Genomic DNA, 16,207 nt, shown 5'->3' on the forward strand with positions numbered 1-16,207 from the left:
ATTGCTTGACTTCAGAGGCTCTGTCTTGTAGACTATTAAACAACCATACTAACCCATTAACTAGTCAAAGCAATTCAAACTCATGTCTTTTCCCTCATGTCAGAAACGAATGAATAGCGCTCCTCTAGACTTGTAATGTACAAACAATCTAGGCTAACAATGCTATTGCAGATTTACCTCTTTCTTTCTTTTCCTGTTTTGTCTACTGAGATCAAAGAAACCGATGCACTTGTGACCATATGCATCATGTTCTAAAGTTGAGAAAAAATATCCCTGTTTGCCCTCATTTCGGTTTTTGCTTTTGTAACTTTCAAATCTGGAGAGAGCTCTCTTCCCTTTGTTGCCAGTTCTGTTTCCTCCAGCAGCAGTCTCAGAGCAATAATTATGTCTATGATAGGTGTAGTCTTAAGAAGTTCAACAAAGTTGGCAGCAGGAGACTATGTTATACAGTAACTTTGCAGATTCAATGAAAAGGTACAGTACATAATGTAGGTTACTATACAATCAATCCCATGCTACCAAAATACATGGTCTCCTTTTGCAATACAAATAAGAGTACTGTAGTTGTTTATGACATGCAATGGAAAATAAGTCATCCTGGAGGAGAGGACATCACATTTCAATTCAGTTATGAGAATCCCATTGCATGTGGGATTCTGCATTGCTTGCTGTTTGGGGTTTTAGGTCGGGTTTCTGCTGATCTAAAAAGGCCTTTATAAATACATTTTATTTGATTTGATGTATCGCAATGTGCTAACACTTCTCCCCAAATTAGTCAAAGTGCCTTTGCTGCGCACGCTAATGTTCACAGGAGACAATAATCTGTTTTGTCTCTCAGACGATGGGAACATGCATTCCTCTGTCCTCTTCAACAGGAAGTGAAGTGTTGAGCCCTGCAGAGTCCCAAACTCCAGCCGCGTGGCCGCTTCACGGCAAGCTAGGGCTTTATTTATAGAAGTCAAACAACAGGAAGGAAAAATGGGGCCAATTCTACCTGGCAAGATGTGTAGGAGTGATGACACACACTCAGTAGAGTGTAAACAGATCAAGAGGAAGGTCCAGAAAGGGTGTTATGAGAGAGAGGGAGAAAGGGGTCTCTCAGTGTTAAAGTCTAAAATGTTTCCTTAGCCCTGAGCCAGTGAGAGTGCCCTATATGCCTTCCGATGTCTAAGGCAAGAGGAGAGGGGAGAAGGGATTCAATGAGATTAAACTATGTAGGTCAGCCCTTCTAACTTACAAGTAGAATGTCTGGGGTAGTGGTTCTGTGGACCTCACTAGCATGGAAAATGTGCACCTCTGTGAATTGTTGCAGTTCGCTGTTTCCAGTTTAACTGGAAAGGAGACATAACATCACATTACAAACAAAATTACTGTTAGATTCAGGTGATGTAATACATTGAATGAGTGCAAAGAAGTTTGTCATTTTTAAACACAGTACAATCACACGTGGATACAGTACAATGCCATTTTGGGGGGGCAGGTAGCCTGGTGGTTAGAGTGTTGGGCCAGTAACCGAAAGGTTGCTAGATCGAATCTCTGAGCTGACAAGGTACACATCTGTCATTCTGCCCCAAAACAAGGCAGTTAACCCACTGTTCCTAGGCTGTCATTGAAAATAAGAATTTGTTCTTAACTGACTTGTCTAGTTAAATAAAGGTTCAATCAAATTTAAATCATAGAGGATGACACAAAAAAGTTGTATAACTTATTATTATCATTGTGGTCCTCAAGAAAATACATGAAAACAAAATCTACACAAGATTATAAAATGAAAACAAAATACATCTCAAATATATCTCATCAGTAGGGAGGAATCAAATAGATTACCATGTAATGTTCATTTCAAACAATTCTACTTTATTTACGCCTGTGTAGTTTTAAAGCATTTTGCCCATAAACCATTCTTAAGGTTTACCTTAAGACTCTCTAGTGTGGGTATGGATTTTATATGATTTTAAATGATTCCAAAGGTGACAACTGAGGCTTATCCTGCAACTCGTTCAGTGTCATTTTCATGGTATTTGCAGTTAGTATCATCAGGCATTGGGAGATATTTGTCTCGTCTCCTCAAACCTTGGTCTCAAACCTCTTTCATTTCTCTAACCTCTCTGTCATACTTCTCATACCGGTCCTGAGAAATAATACCAATACAATGCAACTATCATTGAGGTATCCATACACAGGCATGTTTATGAAGAAATATCTGAATATAGTGATTATTGAATCATTTATTTGGCAAATTCATTCTTGAGACCGCAGGGGATGCCTGCAAGCCGTGTGATGAGACCGTGACTTAAGAGGCTTAGGGGGCGAGGAAGACCTCTGCTGCTTCTCATTAGACCAGGGTATTGAGAAACCAATATGGCCCTGTGTTAAATAGTGCACACACACCAGCATGATTATCGCACATGGACCCTATAATAACCTCACTTTCACACACAGAAGTATTTATCGAGAGGAGGAGAGAAAATGAATGGTCCGTCTCAAAAACACCTTTGATTTCAGTCCTCTGAGTATGACGGACATTAGAATTTTGTGCAATTAAATAAATGGTTCAGAGATAATCACCTGGTCCCTTGAGCTACAGTATGGGTGAATAATGCATATGGAGAAGGTGGAGGATGAGGTTGCCCCCTCTAATTAAAAGAACATGCCCTCAGTGAATCAGCTGTTATGGCAACCACATGGTAGTGGAAATATAGCGAATTTAAAGGTCCAGTCAGAAATCTATAAAGGAGTCTCATGGGTATGACATGAAATCATACACAAGGCCTTGACATCCCCACTCACCCCAGAAATATGGCATAACATGATATGTCAATGTCAGACTTGAATCAACCTCTCACTGTCATTTGTTCATCTTTTTCTTCCATTTCTCCTGAAAAAGCTTTGTTAGTAGTCCTGAGATTCCACAATAAGTAAGTTACAAGCATCAGATCTAGATGTCCCGCGACTCTCCCACACTTGTTTATTTTTCTTGTTGCAAAATGATATCAATAAATAATGCTGGCAGTATCAGCGAGTGTGACAGAAATGGAAATGAGATTTGGGTTTCCGCTGCCTGCCACATGTCGCTATGGGTTTAGGTCTTCCAGTGAGTTATTTTTGAAGCAAATTTGGGTCATGACTTGCAAGGTGTTATTTTTAGGTATCAGCCCCTGTAGGCAACGTCTGTGAGCTACAAAACATTTAACCGTGCTTTGCGTGATTTGCATTTTTAAAGGAAAACAGCGGAGGGAATATCATTGTGCTCTGTTGCTCCTATCTTTCCCACCATGTTTCACTGAAATGCTGCTCATTTCAGTGAGGTGGAGCATGCCATACGTCTCCAGTCTTGACTAGTTTCTCTCTGTGATGGGATGAAGCATACAGTGTTAAAAGTTATTCTGTATCTCTGTATCGCTCTGTCCCTGGCCTGCAGACTGAACCAGAATGGTTGACTGGTATCGTCCATAGGATTATACTTCACTCCATCATGCTGTAATTGTTTTCTAAGCTCCCTGGTGCACCTCCTGTTGTTGCCTAATGTCGAAACTCACGCTCATGCTAACTCCATTGCCTAAGCGCACCTGGCCGATCCATGTTATAGCATTTCATTTTGACATATTGTCTAGCTCTGACTACCACATCCATGTTATAGCATTTCATTTTGACATATTGTCTAGCTCTGACTACCACATCCATGTTATAGTGTTTCATTTTGACATATTGTCTAGCTCTGACTACCACATCCATGTTATAGCATTTCATTTTGACATATTGTCTAGCTCTGACTACCACATCCATGTTATAGTGTTTCATTTTGACATATTGTCTAGCTCTGACTACCACATCCATGTTATAGCATTTCATTTTGACATATTGTCACGCTCTGGCTATCACATCCATGTTATGGCATTTCATGGCATTTCAACTCTGGTGACCACATCTGTAGAGAAAATGCTTACAACCAAGGCATGGCGGTCTCCTGTTTGGGTTTTGGTTTTATTACAGATTTTGACAGTGTTCACATGAAAAATCACCCGCTGTTGGAAACCTTTTCTACAAGTCCAATTGCTGAATTTTATTGTATTATGAGACTGTCTTTTGGGATTTAAAAAGCTTGCCATTCTCAGTCCTTGTAGAGGAATTGTCAACATTTAGTCTGTAATAAGTTATAGTGGGTAACAATGAGAAAAGCACAAAAGGAAATGTGGTATTTGTTGGGCTTACATTACAATTTGTTTCCCAAATTTTGTCTAACTGAAAACATTGACATATTTAACAATTCAGCTCAACCTGCCCTGACACTAATATCCAAGCCTGCCATTCGATTCTCAATGTTTAATACACCACATATCTTTCTGTCATAGAATTCTATGCCAGTTTGTCATGGTAACATTGTTAGAGTGAAAAATGTCATCCAATCGCAGTCAAAGCGATGGGTAAATTGTGTATTCCATTCACACTAACATCTATTATTTAGAAACAGTATTGCTTTCCTATTGCCAAGAAAAATATCAAATTAGAAACCATATTGGCAAGGACCGCCGATATTTGTTTTTCATGCAATATTAGATTTCATTTGTGGCATTTTAATATTTTCTTGAGCGTTAACAAATCACACCGTCTTCAAAGCAAAGGTACTGAGTGCACAGCAGCCCGTGTTGGGAGTCCTATTCATGATGAGCATGGATATCTCACCTTTCTTTTGTGCCACACTTTGAATAATTTGTTATCACACACAGACACATGCTAACACACGCACTCTACACACACATACACCTGGATTTTGCACTGTAGATATGTGGTAGTAGAGTAGTGGCTTGAGGGAACACAATGTGTTGTGAAAAGTGTTATGGAATGTAATATCATACAACATTTCAAATTTTATATACAGTAACTGCCTTAATGTTGCTGCACCCCAGGAAGAGTAGGTGCTGCCTTGGCAAATATACATAGCCACTCTCAGTTCAACAAGCATCTCCTTGGAGCACGAATTTCACATTCACACAATGTTCCAATATTTCCCAATTAAATGTTTTTAAAGAAACAACGATTTTTGAATTCACCAATCACAAAAGGCATGTGACAGCGGATATTCGGGCACAGTAGCCAGATATATAGAAATTCTGGGAGGGAGATGCTGGCTCCTCAGTGCCAAGCAGAGTCATCTGCACATATAACGCTTTGTGTCTATCCATAGTATTTTACCTTTATTTAACTAGGCAAGTCGGTTAAGAACAAATTCTTATTTTCAATGATGGCCTAGGAACAGTGGGTTAACTGCCTGTTCAGGGGCAGAATGACAGATTTGTACCTTGTCAGCTTGGGGGTTTGAACTTGCAACCTTCCGGCTATTAGTCCAACACTCTAACCACTAGGCTACCCTGCCAGGGAGGGCAGCTATTAAAGCATGTGGATGGGAGCATCCATCATTTAGTGGAATATTCCTGATGGCCGTGCACGTGATTCTTTCCCGAAGGCGTGAGTGTGCTCCTTATAGCCAAACAAGCTCAAGGTACTGTAAGTCTCCCTCCCAGTAGTGTTTTATGGTGCAGTTGAAAGTGATTCCTATTTGCTCTGGACAAGCAGTACTTCACTATGCCCTCTCCCCACTCCATCCATGTCTGTTGAAGCTCATTAAACATCACTGTTTTCCCCGTCAGCTCGGGAAGTGTACAGACTACAGTACGTCTTGCAGGAGCCGTGTGTTCTGATCCAGAGGCATCACTGCAATTGAGGAGGCACATCCTCAGGGCACGTTGGTCTGCATCCCTGGCCTGTTTGCTGTGGCCATGAGAGGGGTGTGTGTGTGTGTGTGTGTGTGTGTGTGTGTGTGTGTGTGTGTGTGTGTGTGTGTGTGTGTGTGTGTGTGTGTGTGTGTGTGTGTGTGTGTGTGTGTGTGTGTGTGTGTGTGCGTGCGTGCGTGCGTGCGTGCGTGCGTGCGTGCGTGCGTGCGTGCGAGTCCATGTGTGTATTTACTATTATTAGGGGAATCTGCCCAAAGGTACAGGAGAAAGGCAGGGAGGGCAACTATTTTTACCAGCTCATGCTCTGCTTTGATCCTTGCTCCCTTCCTCCTCTTTTCCTTCCCTCCCCTCCTCCTCCTCCTCCTTTTTGAAATGAGACATGCCCGTGCCCTGTGGTGCATGTGCTGGCCAGGCATCACTGCAGCACCTCTCTCTCTACCTCCGGTTCTCTCTGCATCCATGTCCACTCCAGGTTTGATGTGATGCTAAAGCACCAGGTGTCAGGGTCCCTTCCATTTCATCCTCCTCATAAGCCAGCATGGACAGGAAGGCCACAAGACAGAATAAAGTGCATGCAAGTTGGCCGGAATAAAATAAAAGCCTAGGGGAATCACTGTTCTACGCACTACAAGCTATTTTAGGAGAGAACTTTTATCTCCTGTAATTCAGCTCAGGCTGAATGAACGCTGTTGCTTTTAAATAGCATCTTGCACAAGGTATGCAAAAATCCATTCATACAGTCAGTGATATATAGTCCTCATTAACATTGCAGTGCTAATGCAGGGCAGAGACATTTTTCTTCTCCTCTGCAAGAGCCAAAATGCAGTGTGGCTGACTGAGAACTTGAGTTTCACTCCAGAAGGAGCTCCTCTTTCTCTCTCTCTCTCTCTCCCTCTCACTTTTTTTCTTTAATTTGCTTTACTTTGGTTTATCTATCCTTTGCCTCTTTTCTCCCTCTTGCTTTACCTCTTTATTTTCTCCCCTCTTTATCTCTCTACCAACCATGTCCTTTCTTGCAGCCCAGAGAAGAGGCAAAAGCCCTGTTCTAAAAGCCCTGTTCTAAAGCCTTGTACTAAACCCCTGTTCTAAAGCCCTGTTCTAAAGCTTTGTTCTAAAGCCCAATTAATCTCTCTTCTATTCCATCTCAGACATCTCCATGAGACTTAAAGGGAATATCATTATCATCTTAGAAATCTGCAGATAACATCCTCTCATGATTACCTTGATCACGCTGTTTTGGGGGTGTTTCTGAAAGAGACAAAGACTTGGGAATGATATGACTGGCATATATGATTCCATCACACTATAAAACACGGCCATGAGAAAACTTATAATTGTTCTGCAACCAGTGTGTTATTTTTAGTGTTGGATGTGACAGGTATAATTATGCCATGAATATGTTATTTTCTTATCTGTGTTTTGACAGGAGCAGACACGGAAAGTCTTTCCGCTAAACGTGTTCAGTGGTTCAAGTTAACCGTGTTGTCAAGGCTACTGCATGAAGACAGCTTGGTACAGAACACATCATTTTCAATTTTTTTTGTTTTGCTAGCCACAGCCCGGGCCTTAATGTGGACGTGCCTTCCGCTTGCTTTCCATTCCCCTCGATATGGTAAAGCATTGTTTATGGCTCTGAACCCACAATAACCCTGTGAAAAGAGGTAAAGGATTGAGCTGTTGTGTCTTGAATCCTCTTCCTCTTCAATATAAATTCTTTGGTGGCTCTGCCGTACTACATTGCCAAGTGACCAAAATAAGTATTCTCCAATCTCCCATGGCAGTAACTTCTGGCAGTAACCCAAGCCTGGTTGCCTGTAGAGTGTTGGGCAGATATTATCTAGACTGTAACAGAGGATGTCTCCACAGTGGGGAGGATGGAGAGGGAGAGAGAGAGAGACAGAGACAGAGACAGAGACAGAGACAGAGACAGAGACAGAGACAGAGACAGAGACAGAGACAGAGACAGAGACAGAGACAGAGAGCTAGAGACTGCAGAGCTGGCATGAGGCCAAGGAATCTGTCTTGTGGGCCCACAAATCAGTTTGTACCAGGTGAGTCAGAATCCAGAATCTGCCTTGAAATAAAACAGCATGAAGTAGTCACAAGGTTGGAACCCGATCAAAGATAAGAGAAAAATTGAACACACTCAACTAAGGAAACTTAATCAACTGCTTGCAATTAGATAATGTAAAGTTTGTCTAATAAATCAGGGAGTATCAAGCAGGGAGTATCAACAGTTTATCCCATCCTGAGATAGTTCAGTCATAGATAAATGACAAGCATTACCAGGTCAAGATTTCCCATCAATACAAAAGGAATGCACCAATATTTCTCATTGGGTGGCTCTAATGTGGTGTGGCATTCTTTGGGAGAATTCAGTGGGAGAGTACAGGACGTATTTAAAGTACACTACCGTTCAAAAGTTTGGGGTCACTTAGAAATGTCCTTGTTTTTGAAAGAAAAGCACCTTTTTTGTCCATTAAAATGACATCAAATTGATCAGAAATACAGTGTAGACGTTGTAATGTTGTAATTGAATATTGTCGCCAGTAACGGCAGATTTTTTATGGAATATCTACATAGGCGTACAGAGGCCCATTATCAGCAACCATCCCTTCTGTGTTCCAATGGCACGTTGTGTTAGCTAATCCAAGTTTATCATTTTAAAAGGCTTATTGATCATTAGAAAACCCTTTTGCAATTATGTTAGCACAGCTGAAAACTGTTGTTCTGATTAATGAAGCAATAAAACTGGCCTTCTTTAAATTAGTTGAATATCTGGAGCATTAGCATTTGTGGGTTCACTTTGTCCAGTGTCTGTGTTCTTTTGCCCATCTTAATATTTTATTTTTATTGGACAGTCTGAGATATGGCTTTTTCTTTGCAACTCTGCCTAGAAGGCCAATATCCCGGAGTCGCCTCTTGTTGACGTTGAGACTGGTGTTTTGCGGGTACTATTTAATGAAGCTGCCAGTTGAGGAGTTGTGAGGCGTCTGTTTCTCCAACTAGGCACTCTGATGTACTTGTCCTCTTGCTCAGTTGTGCACCCGGGCCTCCCACTCCTCTTTCTATTCTGGTTAGAGCCAGTTTGCGCTGTTCTGTGAAGGGAGTAGTACATAGCGTTGTATGAGATCTTCAGTTTCTTGGCATTTTCTGGCATGGAATATCCTTCATTTCTCAGAACAAGGATATAGTTTCAGAAAAAGGTCTTTGTTTCTGGCCATTTTGAGCCTGTAATCGAACCCAGAAATGCTGATTCTCCAGATACTCAACTAGTCTAAAGGAGGTCAGTTTTCAGCTGTGCTAACATAATTGCAAAAGGGTTTCTAATGATCAATAAGCCATTTCAAATTATAAACTTGGATTAGTTAACACAACGTGTGTAATGGCCGTTGGTGGAAGAAGGTGAGGACCAAAGCGCAGCATGGTACGTATTCATAATTTTTATTTAACTGAAGACTGAATAACCAAAACAACAAAGGAACAATCGAAACAGCTCCGTCAGGTGCGAAATACACTAAAGAGAAAATAACTACCCACACCACACAGGTGGGACAAGGCTACCTAAGTATGGTTCTCAATAAGAGACAACGATAGACAGCTGCCTCTGATTGGGAATCATACCAGGCCAAACACAGAAATATAAAACATAGAACAAAACATAGAATGCCCACCCCAACTCACAGCCTGACCAAACAAAATAGAGACATAAAAAAGGAACTTAGGTCAGGATGTGACAATGTGCCATTGGATGGTTGTTGATAATGGGCCTTTGTACGCCTATGTAGATATTTCAGATATATTTCAGATATATTTCAGATATATCATATTCCATCCAGCTACAATAGTAATTTATAACATTAACAATGTCTTCACTGTATTTCTGATCAATTTGGTGCTGATCAATGTGCTTTTCTTTCAAAAACAAGGACATTTCTAAGTGACCCCAAACTTTTGAACGGTAGTGTATGTCATAAAGTATGCTTGTTACCTGTCTCCCTGTATAATGTTGAGCTGCTGTTTGTTCAGCGAGGCAGTGTGCAGCAACCGTGGCTCAAGGCACAATAATGAGCTGTGTGATATTTAGTGGGTGGCCTTCCTGACTAAAGCTTTGTGACATGTTTTATTCTATGTTGTAATTTCTTTCTTATGAAACTCGAGTTCAATGTCTAACCTAATTACATGTCTGAATATGTCATGTACCATAACTAATTGGGTAGTAAACTGTGCTGTAATGTCTTTAGTGAATGCTACAGCCACCTAGTTTTGTGTACAGTGTGCAGCATGAATGCACCTCTGTGACAAATAGCTATGTTGTCTATTTCACATGTACTGTACAGTATGTTCAAGTAACTTTATCAGTGGACAAGCCAGTTGAAGCAAATAGCTGTATTATGTATGTGCCCAGTGCATTCTATGGTTGTGCATGAAAATGTGATTTGTAATTCCATATTATCACACCTTTACGCCTCAATTGTAACACAGAAGCACAAGACAGGCACCATCCCTATAGATTCAGATTTCTAGCCATTTTATCTATTTTTCTTCAATCCATATCACAGGGTTCCTTTCCTCAATTAGATTAGTGGTAGCTAGTTCCGAAAGAACTGTCCTGCTCTTCCTGAATGAAACGTGATTGATTTATGGAAGGACCAAACTGCCATTATCCTATTTATTACTTGTATGATTGGAATACATCCAGCAGGATATCACCAGGGCATTGCTGCTAATAAACGTCCTGATTTCGTCAGGGAGGAAAATCTATAGAGATTTCTATTTTCACTTTAGTGATAAATGAAACACGTACCCAGCCCAAAGGTCAGAGCTAGCTGAGATGCAGGAGGTTTGCGTCTCTGGCCAGGAACTGTAAATCGAAACGATAATAATCTGAGATACATTTTATAATCCATATGCAGTTAAAGTCGGCTGCTCTCTTCTGGAAATCTGAAACAGGGCACATCGTTATACTCACAATCAACGACACGCATAATCAGAGAATGAATATTACATGTTTATTACACAGCTAAAAAACAATAACTATTGTTGTTTTGTATAAGTGGAGATCAGAATTTAACAAAACTGTGACCACCCTACTGTAATCTATTTGAATTAGGCCCACCCTAAACTGTTAGTATGATGTTGGGCCTGCTGGGCCTTGAGGACACCGTGGTGGGCATGTGGTTGTCTGCTGTACCCCCAGCATGATTTACAGACAACCATGGACAATGTTAAACAGTACTAACACCACACGCCTCACAGCTTCAACTGGGGCCGGAAACTAGAGCCGAACAACCTTTGATATTTCTCTAAAAGCCAATGTGTCTAATTGTCCGATAGCTGCACTCCAAGAGACAATGTCACAGTACAGAGGAATCCATGTCTCCTTTAACCTTTGATGAGAACAGAGTCTATTTTTAGAGCACTGACTGATATTTTACAAGTGTAAACCGGTCCCACCAATGCATGGAGGTATAGCCTTTGTATTAGAGTGCATTAATGAACATGTGAAGGAAGGCATATGATCATCCATATCAAAAGAGAATCCCTGCATGCAGGATTTTCTAGATTATGGTGTTACATTGCCAGTATAAAGGGTATCATTGTTGTGCTACAGTTTCATGTCTTGTCATTCTTCTTTAGTAGGGGCTTGTCAAAGGAATGATCTTGCTTGGCTGGTCACTGCGTCAGTTACGCCTCAGTCCATAGTTGCTTGGAAAATAGCTGGGACTTTAGATTAGTCTGCTGCTAGAGGCACGGAATTTTCTTTGACCAAGAAAATCTCACTCGTTGAATTATTAGTATTTTTTTTTTAGATTATTCGGCCCCAAAGCGTTACCAAAGTAGTTCCATATCTTTTTTTATTTTTTTATGTAAGGAAAATGAATCCTTCGGCTCTGTATGTCCTCTTTTTTATACTGTGTGAGAGGCATTGACTCTGTATTGGAATGTGGTTTTCCTTAAGATTAATAACAGTACATGTCCAGTTTCTCACACTCCTTCACATGATCGATTATATTCCCTTTTAATGATGAGAACACCTCTTCAACCCTTCCAATAAAAAATGCAGTGGTATTCAGCAAGGGACAGATGCTAACATAGTTTTGCCTGCTCTTGCAACTATTGAGTTGACCTTGGGTGATGTCTTGTGTTATCTCCAAACTCTGCCTTAATCAAGTCACAGTCTATGAGCCTTAAGAAGGATTTCCCAAACAGCTTTCCTCATCTCCCTCTATACCCATACATTGAAACAAGAGCATCTGGAGACTATATTGAGGTAATTCTGTGAAAAATTCAATCTCACCCACCATGACCCAAAGGACACTTTTAGCCTATAGACCTGTAGGGGTAGGGGAGTCACATAAAATACATCAAAATTACTTTCCACCTTTCCCAGACATTGACAGACTTAGGCCTTGACCTTACATGTCTAGTACTAATATGAACTATTACCCCTTTCATCAAGCAGAGATTCCATGGTCCTGAATTCAAGAGCTGTTTTGTTCCTCTGATGTTAAAAGATAACATGTTTCATATTTAGCACATTGTCCAAAGGAGCATCCTACAATAAGTTTGAGTATTGTAGGCTTAGTATTGTGGTGAACAAACCAGTTGTATTTATAAGCAGCAGAGCAAGGTCCCCTCATTTAGCAGCATGATTGATGTAGACCTGTGGAGAACTGATGGGTTCCCCCCCACCTGACATATGATGCAAAGCGCCTGTTGATTTACACTGGCTCTCCTCGCAGTGGCGTGCGCCTCACATCGCATCACATCCCTCACTCCCCATTCCCCGGATAGGGAACACTTCATCAAGGGAGGAGTGGTGGGATTGGAGAAGGAGAGGGGAGGTGGCATGACATAAAACACCTTACCTCCTCCATAACCCCCACCCTTCACTGAAGCCTTTGTCAAGGCATCCTTGTTTGCTTAGAAAGCTAGCCACTATTGCATTTGTTATTTGTTTGCTATTTTATTAGGATCCCCATTAGCTGTTGCAAAAGCAGCAGCTGCTCTTCCTGGGGTCCACATCATCATCCATGTCCAGCATTTATGTGAATAGAACTTAAAAGACAAAGGGATCAATGCCAAGGAATGCAGTCAATTTGCATTTAAATCCCAAGCTAATCAGCTAATTCATTTGGTTCAATAATGCATCCCAAGCTCCCAATCGGTGGTTGGGGCGCTTCGATGTCCTAATAGGTACGTAACGATAGTTTTCTCTTTTCCCATTATCCGCTTTCGCAGGGCGAAGGGTATGGGAGGGGTACGCAATCTGGTACAGTTTCTCTTTGGGATAAACTTCCTCCTGTCAAAGAGGCTGGCCCTGTGGAATAGAGATGAAATAAAAACAACAACACCAAAAACAACAGTGGCTCTTTGGGGAGCGGAAAGGAGAGACTGAGCCAGGCGAGAATTCATAAGCAACCCGTTTGCACCTCTTAGTGAAGGAAGTGGGCTATGCTAACATAGTAACTCAGTTTGCAGAATATAACTTGATATCTTTGAATGAATGGTTCACTCTATACAGTATATACAAGACAATCTGTTCCCCAGATATGCAGCATGAGTATATGCAGTATCTCACACACTACCTTTGAGGGGGATTTTGAGCACACAACCATTCACACAAAGGTACAAATAGTATTCCAATTATGCGAAATGTATTTATTTTAGTACTTGAGAATATTGTTGATTTATGGCTATAAGATATAGCATTTTCCTGGGTCTAGTGGTGCTGAAAATACCAAGCAAATGTCGTGGAAATTATGTTGAAAAGAGATTGATCTGTTTACCTTGAATGCACCAGGCATTGTTATACCCAGCGCAGAGGAGGCTGGTGGGAAGAGCTAGAGGAAGATGGGCTCATTGTAATGACTGGAATAGAATAAATGGAACGGAGTCAAATGTGGTTTCCATTATATGTTTGATGTGTTTGATACCGTTCCATTTATTCCATTCCAGCCATTACAATGAGCCCATCTTCCTATAGCTCCTCCCACCAGCCTCCTCTGACACAGTGGTATATTTTACCTCTCAAAGATACAACCATGAGATTCAGCATAAACAGTGATCAAATTCAGCCTTTTTGACAATAATCTTCCGACTGACCCCTCTTGATCCATTCAAGCAGCAAAACAAAACATTGCCTCCACGTTTGGCTCTTGATTCTGATTCAGTCATTTCCCTTGTCTTTAATCAGTGCATGATAAACATTTTCTGATTTCTCTCTCCCTCTCTGATTCTCTACCACGATTAAAGCTTCATGGAGAAATCAAAAAGAAGACTCAGTGTAACATCTGCTTTTGAAGTCATTGGTCTTTTAAATGCAAGGAGTGAGCACTGCTCCCCCCCCAAAAAATATATGAATAGCAAATGACAGACAGAGAGCAAGCAAGATTTCTGTCTCTCACAGACCTGTAACTTCTTCTTTAAGAGGCTCCTCTGTCCTCCACTCGTTACCTGTATTAATGGCACCTGTTGGAACTTGTTATCAGTATAAAAGACACCTGTCCACAACCTCAAACAGTCATACTCCAAACTCCACTATGGCCAAGACCAAAGAGCTGTCAAAGGACACCAGAAACAAAATTGTAGACCTGCACCAGGCTGGGAAGACTGAATCTGCAATAGGTAAGCAGCTTGGTTTGAAGAAATCCACTGTGGGAGCAATTATTAGGAAATGGAAGACATACAAGACCACTGATAATCTCCCTCGATCTGGAGCTCCACGCAAGATCTCACCCCGTGGGGTCAAAATGATCACAAGAACGGTGGGCAAAAATCCCAGAACCACACGGGGGGACCTAGTGAATGACCTGCAGAGAGCTGGTACCAAAGTAACAAAGCCTACCATCAGTAACACACTACCCTGCCAGGGACTCAAATCCTGCAGTGCCATATGTGTCCCTCTGCTTAAGCCAGTACATGTCCAGGCCTGTCTGAAGTTTGCTAGAGAGCATTTGGATGATCCAGAAGAAGATTGGGAGAATGTCATATGGTCAGATGAAACCAAAATATAACTTTTTTGTAAAAACTCAACTCGTCGTGTTTGGAGGACAAAGAATGCTGAGTTGCATCCAAAGAACACCATACCTACTGTGAAGCATGGGGGTGGAAACATCATGCTTTGGGGCTGTTTTTCTGCAAAGGGACCAGGACGACTGATCCGTGTAAAGGAAAGAATGAATGGGGCCATGTATCGTGAGATTTTGAGTGAAAACCTCCTTCCATCAGCAAGGGCATTGAAGATGAAACATGGCTGGGTCTTTCAGCATGACAATGATCCCAAATACACCGCCCGGGCAACGAAGGAGTGGCTTCATAAGAAGCATTTCAACGTCCTGGAGTGGCCTAGCCAGTCTCCCGATCTCAACCCCATAGAAAATCTTTGGAGGGAGTTGAAAGTCCGTGTTGCCCAGCAACATTGCCCAGCAGTCATTGCCAACAAAGGGTATATAACAAAGTATTGAGATTAACTTTTGTTATTGACCAAATACTTATTTTCCACCATAATTTGCAAATAAATTCATAAAAAATCCTATAATGTGATTTCTGGATTTTTTTTCTCATTTTGTCTGTCATAGTTGAAGTGTCCCTATGATGAAAATTACATGCCTCTCTCATCTTTTTAAGTGGGAGAACTTGCACAATTGGTGGCTGACTAAATACTTTTTTGCCCCACTGTACCTGCATGTGGATATGAGCATCACTAAAGGCCTGGCTGTGTTCTATTACACAGGAGGGAATGCGCTTTACTGACATATAAAACAAACATCCAATGTAGATCAATAGGCTGAGTGGTCTATGCTGCCTCGAGATGCTGACCATAAATCTCCCGGGGCCACCCTCTCCCTCATTAAATTATAAAAGATCTGTGAGCCGTGAAAGACTAACTGTGAAGGATCCCAACGGTGCCTAAAAACAGAGCCCAAACAAAATAGATTTTTCAGTCCATATTGTTATTCAAGAATCCTTTTAAGTCTGTCTGCTGTCTCTGAAGTCAGGACTCAAAGACAGGCTCAACTTCCCGCAGAGCTCATGTACATCTGTGGTGTGTTAGCTCATCAAGAAAATGCTTACACCTCCGTGTGATGTCACGACCACGGAAATACGGTGTAAGAGCAACCAGGAACACTCGCCAGGTCCGTTCCTGACGTCCGAGCCATAGCGCATTGCTTATTATATTTGAATTGTAAATCCACTTACAGTACATGAGTTATTTATTTATTTATTTCACCTTTATTTAACCAGGTAGGCCAGTTGAGAACAAGTTCTCATTTACAATTGCGACCTGGCCAAGATAAAGCAAAGCAGTTCGACACATACAAGACAAAGTTACACATGGAGTAAAACCAACGTACAGTCAATAATACAACAGAAAAATAAGTCTATATACAATGTGAGAAAATTAGGTGAGATAAGGGAGGTAAAGGCAAAAAAAGGCCATGGTGGCGAAGTAAATACAATATAGCAAG

Source organism: Oncorhynchus kisutch, linkage group LG18 (genome assembly GCF_002021735.2).
Source record: "Oncorhynchus kisutch isolate 150728-3 linkage group LG18, Okis_V2, whole genome shotgun sequence".
NCBI classification, from domain to species: Eukaryota; Metazoa; Chordata; class Actinopteri; order Salmoniformes; family Salmonidae; genus Oncorhynchus; species Oncorhynchus kisutch.